This window comes from Oncorhynchus tshawytscha, linkage group LG09, assembly GCF_018296145.1.
Source record: "Oncorhynchus tshawytscha isolate Ot180627B linkage group LG09, Otsh_v2.0, whole genome shotgun sequence".
NCBI classification, from domain to species: Eukaryota; Metazoa; Chordata; class Actinopteri; order Salmoniformes; family Salmonidae; genus Oncorhynchus; species Oncorhynchus tshawytscha.
The window spans coordinates 34,726,577-34,734,846 of record NC_056437.1 but is presented as its reverse complement, the minus strand read 5'-3'; positions in this window follow the sequence as shown (position 1 = coordinate 34,734,846).

The following is an 8,270-nucleotide window of genomic DNA, read 5'->3' as shown; positions in this document are numbered from 1 at the left end:
GTCTTTGGAATTTGGTTGAGGTTATTCCTTTGTGCAATGAAGTACGGCCATCTAAGAACTGGGTAACACTGAGAGTTGTGCAAGACTTGAAAAGTAGCTTGGTTTGTTGTCTTCCTGTATTGAACACAGATAGACCAGTCTTCAATTTGAGCGATTATTAACGTTTAAAAATACCTAAAGTTGTTTTACAAAAGTAGTTTGAGATGTTTTGCCGAAGTTTACAGGCAACTTTTGAAATATTGTGTGCTGACGTTGCGCAATTTGGAAGCTGTTTTTTTTCTGGATCAAACACGCCAAATAAATTGACATTTTGGATATACAGTGGGGCAAAAAAGTATTTAGTCAGCCACCAATTGTGCAAGTTCTCCCACTTCAAAAGATGAGAGGCCTGTCATTTTCATCATAGGTACACTTCAACTATGACAGACAAAATGAGAAAAAAAATCCAGAAAATCACATTGTAGGATTTTTTATGAATTTAACCAAATTCAACCTAGCTAATTTCCGATTTATACGAAATTGTTTGACTACAGAGGTAGCAAACTGTACTTCAATCTATGATACTCCCCCTACTTAACATACTGCTTAACTAGTTGGGTCCAAGCTTGCTGTACAACATTTAAACCTATTCAGTCTGTCTACACACAGGCTCTCAAAGTGCTTGATAGGAAGCCCAATAGCCATCATCACTGTTACATCCAGTGCAATACACCGACGCATGTCTTGTATTCAAGATCCTAAATGGCCTGGCTCCCCCTCCACTCAGTATTTTTGTTAAACAGGAAACCCAAACATATGGCAGCAGATCCACAAGGTCAGCCATGAGAGGTGACTGTATAGTTCCCTTAAGGAAAAGCACCTTTAGTAAATCCGCTTTCTCTGTGAGAGCTTCCCATGTCTGGAATACACTGCCATCAGACACACATAACTGCACAACATATCACACTTTCACAAAAAACATGAAGACATGGCTAAAGGTCAATCAGATTTGTGAACATATTCCCGAGCCCGTGTATTGCCGCTTTCCATGTTGTCTGTTGTTTGAAGCCTGTGAGGTGTGGAAACACTTTGTTGTTTTTATGGATTTGGTCTTGTTTCTTTTTTTTCTATGTTGCTCTGTCTGTATGCTACGTATTGCTTGTCCTATGCTCACTGCTCAATGATTGTCTATATTGTAATTGTTTTTAATAACCTGCCCAGGGACTGCGGTTGAAAATTAGCTGGCTGGCTAAAACGGTCACTTTCACTGAAACATTCATTAATGTGCACTGTCACTGTAAAAATAAAATAAACTCAAAAGTAAACAAGTCCACAAGTTGTGACCGGGAAGCTTCTGGAAGGCTGGCTGGTCCAGCACGGGAGAGTTGAGTATAGTTCAGTCTGTATGTGTTGCGCTCTTTCACTGAGTTGTAAAAGCAAGCAGAGTAGAAATTGGCAACTATTGAGTTGACTGATGTAGTTGGCAAGGTCACTTCTGTTTAACTTAACATAAAAATTGTGTTTATACAGACTTGAGCTAATATTGTAATTGACATGTAACATTAGCTAATGTTTCATCCATTCTCGACGATGTGTATTGTAATGACATTCTGTGATTGTCATTAGGCCTGAGCTGAATTGATGCATCCACTTTTGGCAACTCACCTCACCTCCACCTTGTCCACCAGCATCTCAGCCACTCATCTCCCCTTTACAAAATGTAAGTGTTCTCCTCAAACCACAACGCAATTTGGAGCATATACCACCCGGTTTCCAGTCAATTGGCAAATTTTTCATGGAGCTGGTGTATAGCCATTTGGTCATGTTGTTGTAATTGTGATAGGCGCACATTTTACCGGTACAGCATACCCTCACTATTTATATTTGTAATATTTGTGTTGTGGAGAAATGACCAGGCAGGAGACGGGAGTACAGTTAGTTTTCGTTTAGTCAAAACCCCTCTTGCTCTACAGTTCCCGGCACCCCAGTGCGCATGTGCATTTCCTATTAGGTGTAGTAACGTAACACTGCCGTAATGCATTACTGCTTAGTAACAGCACAGTAACTAATATAAACCGATGTAGATCCCAGATACTACACTCCTCCCCCATAGTGTTTAACTCCCAGAGAACAAGGTAAATATGTTAGGTAACTACTAATGCAATATCTGAACAATGCATTCTTAAACATTTTTCAACTACTGGGTTGAAGCAGACTTTTCAGAGCCCAGCACAAATCCAGGGGATTATTCTGCCCCGAAGATGGAGTTTGTGTCCTAATAACTAACCCAGGTAATGTCCTTTTTCTTTCCTTTTATCTAGGACATATTAAAGTGTTTGTTTTACTGTCTGTTTCCTCCTTAACCAACTCAACTCACAGGTCAAGCTTTTGAGGTGCCCTTCGCTGTCGAATATGATATCTCCGCTCCTCCTGGGCTTCCTGTGGTGGGCCAGGTTCGGGTGGAAGGTCAGGCTCTGTCTCTCCCGTACGTCCACAGTCAGGAGAATACTCCTGGGGGTCCTTATTGTTCTTGTTCTCTCGGCATGTCTCTGCTGGGGCGTTGGACCGTAGCAGATGATCCACATGAACGTTGACCTGGCGATGACCAATTTGGACTTGGTAAGTCAAAGGTCCTCTGCGTTGCAAGATCACACCTGAGTTCCACAGGCGCTTGGGGTGTCTGAAGTCACGTACCATCACCCTCTCTTCCTCTTTGAATTCTCTGACAGTCTTTGAGTGTCTGTCATGAGCTTTCTTCTGTTGTAACTGGTGCTTTGCCACAATGCTTGACAAGTCTGGTTTCAACAATGTCAGGCGGGTACGTGGTTGGCGTTTCAGAAACAGTTCAGCTGGTGTACATTCCGTTACTGTGTGTGGTGTGTTACGGTAAGTAAACAGGAACCGCGGAAGCCTTTGGTGGGTGGGCACAGACTGAACCTCGAGTCTAGTCCAGGCCTTCTTAAAGGTTTGCACGGCTCTCTCCGCTGCTCCGTTTGATGCCGGATGGTAAGGTGGTGACAGGATGTGCCTTACTCCATTGTTCTTGAGAAACATTTCAAAATCGTTTGACGTGAACGGAGGGCCATTGTCCGATACGAGCTCCTTGAGTAGTCCAAAGGATGCAAACAGGTGTCTGAGAAGATTGATGGACTTCTCAGCTGTGGTCAGTTGAGTAGGGAACACTTCCATCCACTTGGAATGGACATCAATGACAACAAGGAAATGTTGCTTGTCAATTTCGGCGTAATCCACATGGATGCGTTCCCAAGGTGTAGCAGCCCAGGACCATGGATGAAGAGGCGCAGCAGCAGGCTTGTTGCGAACAGCTTCACAAGGTGAGCAGTGGCCTACATGCTGTTGAATGTCCTGATCCAGTCCAGGCCACCACAGATAACTGCGAGTGAGTGCTTTCATTCGAGTGATCCCTGGATGTCCCTCATGCAGGTCAGATAGTAGTCTCCTCTGGAATTTGTGAGGTACCACCACCCTTGATCCCCACAGAACACACCCTTGATCAGTGGACAACTGGTCTTTCTTGTTAATGAATGGACCAAGGTTATCATCATTTACGAAGGTTGGCCAACCGCCTAATGTTAAGTCCAAGACTTTGGAAAGCACTGGGTCTTTCCTTGTTTCCTCTGCTATGTCCGAAGCAGATATGGTCAGTTCATCAATGAGAGAGATCTGGAAGACTGCTCTATCATCTTCACTGTCGGAGTCACTATTGCATGCTAGTCTTGATAGTGCATCGGCATTTGCGTGATCACTGGATCGTCTGTACTCAATCTCGTAGTCGTAGGCTAACAATATCAGAGCTCAACGTTGCATTCGAAGTGCAGCAAGGGTTGGTATAGCTGATTTTGGTCCAAGGATGGCCAACAGAGGCTTGTGATCTGTCAGCAGTTGGAACTTCCTTCCGTAGAGGTATTTGTGAAACTTCTTCACTTCGAATATTATGCTCAGAGCTTCCTTCTCAATTTGAGCATAATTTTTCTCACTTGGTGACAGAGTCCGTGATGCAAATGCAATAGGGTGTTCTTCACCTGACGGTAGAACATGTGAGATGACGGCTCCTACTCCGTATGGAGATGCATCACACGCGAGTCTCAGCTTCATCTCTGTGTTGTAGTGCGCAAGCCACTTGCTCTTTAGCAGACGCTGTTTGCAAGTCTTGAATGCTTCTTCGCATTGTGGGGACCAATTCCACTTTGTATCGGCCTGCAGCAGTTGGTGAAGCGGATGCAACAATGTGGACAAGTTTGCCACAAACTTTCCGTAATAGTTCAGGAGCCCCAAAAATGACCTCAGCGCTGAGATATTTGTGGGTGCTGGTGCGTTTACGATTGCTTCCACCTTGCTGTTGGTTGGGTGCAGGCCTTGTGCATCAATCTTGTACCTGAGATACTCCACTGAGTCCTGGAGGAACTCACACTTGCTGCGTTTCATTCTCACTCCGTATTTCTCCAGTCTTGACATCACTTTGTCCAGCACTACAAGGTGCTCTGCAATGTTTGGTGCTGACACGAGGATGTCGTCCATGAAGCACACAACATTGTCTATACCGTCCAAGATCTGATCCATTGTGTGTTGGAATATCGCTGGAGCTGTCGAGATTCCATAGGCCAAGCGATTGAATCTGAATAGCCCCTTGTGTGTATTGATGGTCAGATACTGTTTGATACCATCTTTGAAAAGTTCTTTGTGCTTCTCCAGCATGTTAGTGAGTGTAGCCTGACTCACTGGTTTGTCATTTCTCAGACTGAAGATTTTTCCCCAGTTCAACTTGATCTTTTGTAGCCAGTTTCTGCCTAGCAAGGCTGATTTTTCTCCTTTAACAATGACAAGCGGTAGCGTCCACTCCTTCCCCTCATATTGGACTGGTACCTGGATCTGCCCTAACACAGGAATAGTGTCACCAGTGTTTGAAGAAAGGCGGATGGACGCGGGCTGAAGAGGGCACTCTTTCAGTTTTTCTTTGTAGAGTCTCTCTGGAACCAGAGATAGACGCTCCGGTGTCCAGCTGCATTTTAACTGATTTTCCCGCTAACTCCATGTTGAGATAGATTCCATCTTTTAGTTGTTGAGCTGTGTACACTGTGAACAGTTCCACTACTGTTTCAGTTGTACCTTCCTCTTCTTGTGCTGCGTCTGACTCTTTGTGCGCTCTTGCTGTGCGTTTTGAGGCCTTACACACTCTCTGTAAATGTCCAACCTTTCCACAATTGTGGCACTTTTCATTTTGGAATCGACATTCACTGTGCTGATGATTATCTCCCCCACATCTGTAGCAACTTGGCTTAGACCTTTGAGATGTGGGCTGCTTTGTTCTTGTGTAACCTTGAGGATGGGACTGAAAAAAGTGTGACTTTTGTGAGCTTTTTCCACCACGTGCATCACTGACCTTGTGAACACCTTTCTGATGTTCTGCATGTCCCGATAGCTCAATAGTATCCCTGTGGGCAAGCTCGAGTCCAAGTGCTATATCACAGGCCTTCTTAAAGGTCAGGTCCTTCTCTGACAGGAGCCTTCTGTGATATGCTTCACCTGTGAGACCACATACAAACTTGTCTCGGAGAGCATCATCAAGAAATTGTGCAAACTCACATGTACTTGCCAGCCTTTTCAAAGCAAGAATGTAGTCAGCCACGGTTTCCCCTTGACTCTGGTGACGTTGGTAAAATCTGAAACGTTCTGCAATGAGAATTGGCTTAGGCTTGAAATACCTTGAAAGAGTTTCAGTCAGTTCTGCATAGTTCAACTCCACTGCTTTCATGGGTTCAATGAGACCTTTCAGCAATCCATACTCAGTTGGACCCAAAACACTGAGAAATACATCTGCTTTCTTTCCATCTTTGATTTAATTTGCAGCCAGCCAACGCTCAAAACGCTCCAAATAGGAATCAAAATCCTCTTTTGTAGCCTCAAACTCTGGTACTCGACCAATGGTTTTTCACAATTAATTGTTCAGTTTCCTTATTCCTTGTATTCCTTAATTTTCATCTAATTCTTCACTTCAGAAGTTTCTGCAATTACTTCATTCACTGCACTCATTTGTAATAATGTACACACCGTGTTACGTTCCTTCTTCCTTTTTTTTCTTGACAATATTTCTCCACTGAGATCGCCTAATTTCAATGGGTTCAATGACAGTTTTTAAAAATTATTTAACCACCAGAGAGCAGTGTCGCTATTCTGGACTCCAATAGTCTTGCTACTTGGCAGCTCCTGAATACTGCACTAGCAGTGCTAGGCTTAGCCTTCTCTACTGGCGAAAGAAAATAAAAAATAACTGACGAATTACATAATTATTTTGAGGTCAACGTTCATTTGGATCATCTGCTTACAGTCCAACGCCCCAGCAGAGACATGCCGAGAGAACAAGAACAATAACGACCCCCAGGACTATTCTCCTGACTGTGGACGTACGGGAGAGACAGAGCACTTTTGGGAAAGGGCTTGTGAAGAAAAATCTTATTGCAAGAACTGGGAGCTCTTTAAATTTGAGGTGTCCAAGTATCTTAGAAAATATGGTAGTAATCTTGCTAAGACCAGAAGAGCTGAGGAGGAAAAGGTGATCATTAAGATAACTTCCCTTTCTCAGAGGTCCCCAGCTGACCTCTTGGGGGAGGAGAAGATGGAACTAATTGAGTTACAAAATAAACTGGATAATATATATAAATTAAAAGCAGAAGGAGCCTTTATTAGATCTAGGAAAAAATGGATTGAGGAGGGAGAACAGAATTCATCCTATTTCTTTAGACTTCACTCTAAAAATAACACTATCCATAAGTCAAACATTGATGGTGTTATTACAGATGACCAAAAATTAATCGCTAAATACTGCAGCAATTTTTACAGAAAATTGTATAGCTCTACGTACTGTCAGGAATCCATAGATATGTTTTTTAACTCACTGAATAATGTTCACTCTATCAGTGATATAGAATCAAAACAGTGTGATGAACCCATCAAAGTTGAAGAGATTATAGAGTCTATCAAACATCTAAAGAACAATAAATCACCAGGTGTTGATGGAATTACATCAGAATTTTACAAATTATTTTCTGAACAAGTAGCTCCCTTCCTATTTGAAGTCTTTTTAGAGAGTATTAAAAACAATGTTCTCCCTCCTACAATGAGTCAGGGGTTAATAACACTGATACCTAAACCTAAAAAAGAAGTGCTGCTCATCGATAACTGGCGTCCAATTTGTCTTCTTAATAATGACTATAAGATATTAGCCTCACTACTTGCAAAAAGAATTAAAGAAGTCCTGGATGCAATCATTGATGAAACACAGTCTGGCTTCATGAGGAACAGACATATATCTAACAATGTCAGACTAGTATTAGATGTACTTGACTACTCAGACCTAATAACTGAGGATAGCTTCATATTATTTTTTAGATTTTTATAAAGCATTTGACACAGTAGAGCATCAGTTTCTCTTCCACTCCCTTGAGAGACTTGGCTTTGGGGATTTTTTCTGTAAGGCTATTTAGACTCTCTATGCAAATGGTAACAACTCTATCAAATTGAAATATGGCACCTCACCTAGATTTGAGTTAAAGAGAGGAATTAGGCAAGGTTGTCCTATCTCTCCGTACCTGTTTTTATGAATCACCCAACTTCTTGCAAATTCTTTAAATAATAGTCCCGTACAAGGTATTTTCATAGCTGGTAAAGAAATTATTATAAGCCAGCTGGCTGACGATACTACACTTTTTCTGAAAGACGCTAACCAAATTCCCATATCGATCAATGTGATACAATCCTTTTCCAAAGCGCCTGGTCTATATCTTAACATTAATAAATGTGAACTCATAGCTGTCAAAGATTGTGTGACACCTTCATATTATGGTATTCCAGTAAAAGAAGAACTTACATATTTAGGCATAACCATTACACAGGATCAGAAGTCTAGAGGCTTACTAAATTTTAACCCTCTTATTAAAAAACCCCAGAAGAAACTAAATCAATGGCTACAGAGGGACTTATCTTTAAAAGGTAGAGTCCTAATAACCAAGGCTGAAGGTATCTCTAGACTAACATATGGTGCTCTATCTTTATATCTTGACCGTAAAATAAGCAAGGAGATAGACCAGATGCTTTTCAACTTTCTTTGGAGAAACCGTACCCATTACATTAGGAAAACTGTTGTAATGAACACTTATGAGAATGGTGGACTGAATTTTCTGGACTTTACTACTTTAAATAATACTTTTAATATCAATTGGATAAAACAATTCCTAAGAAGACTCACTTCTATCTGCAATGTTATTCCTCATCAT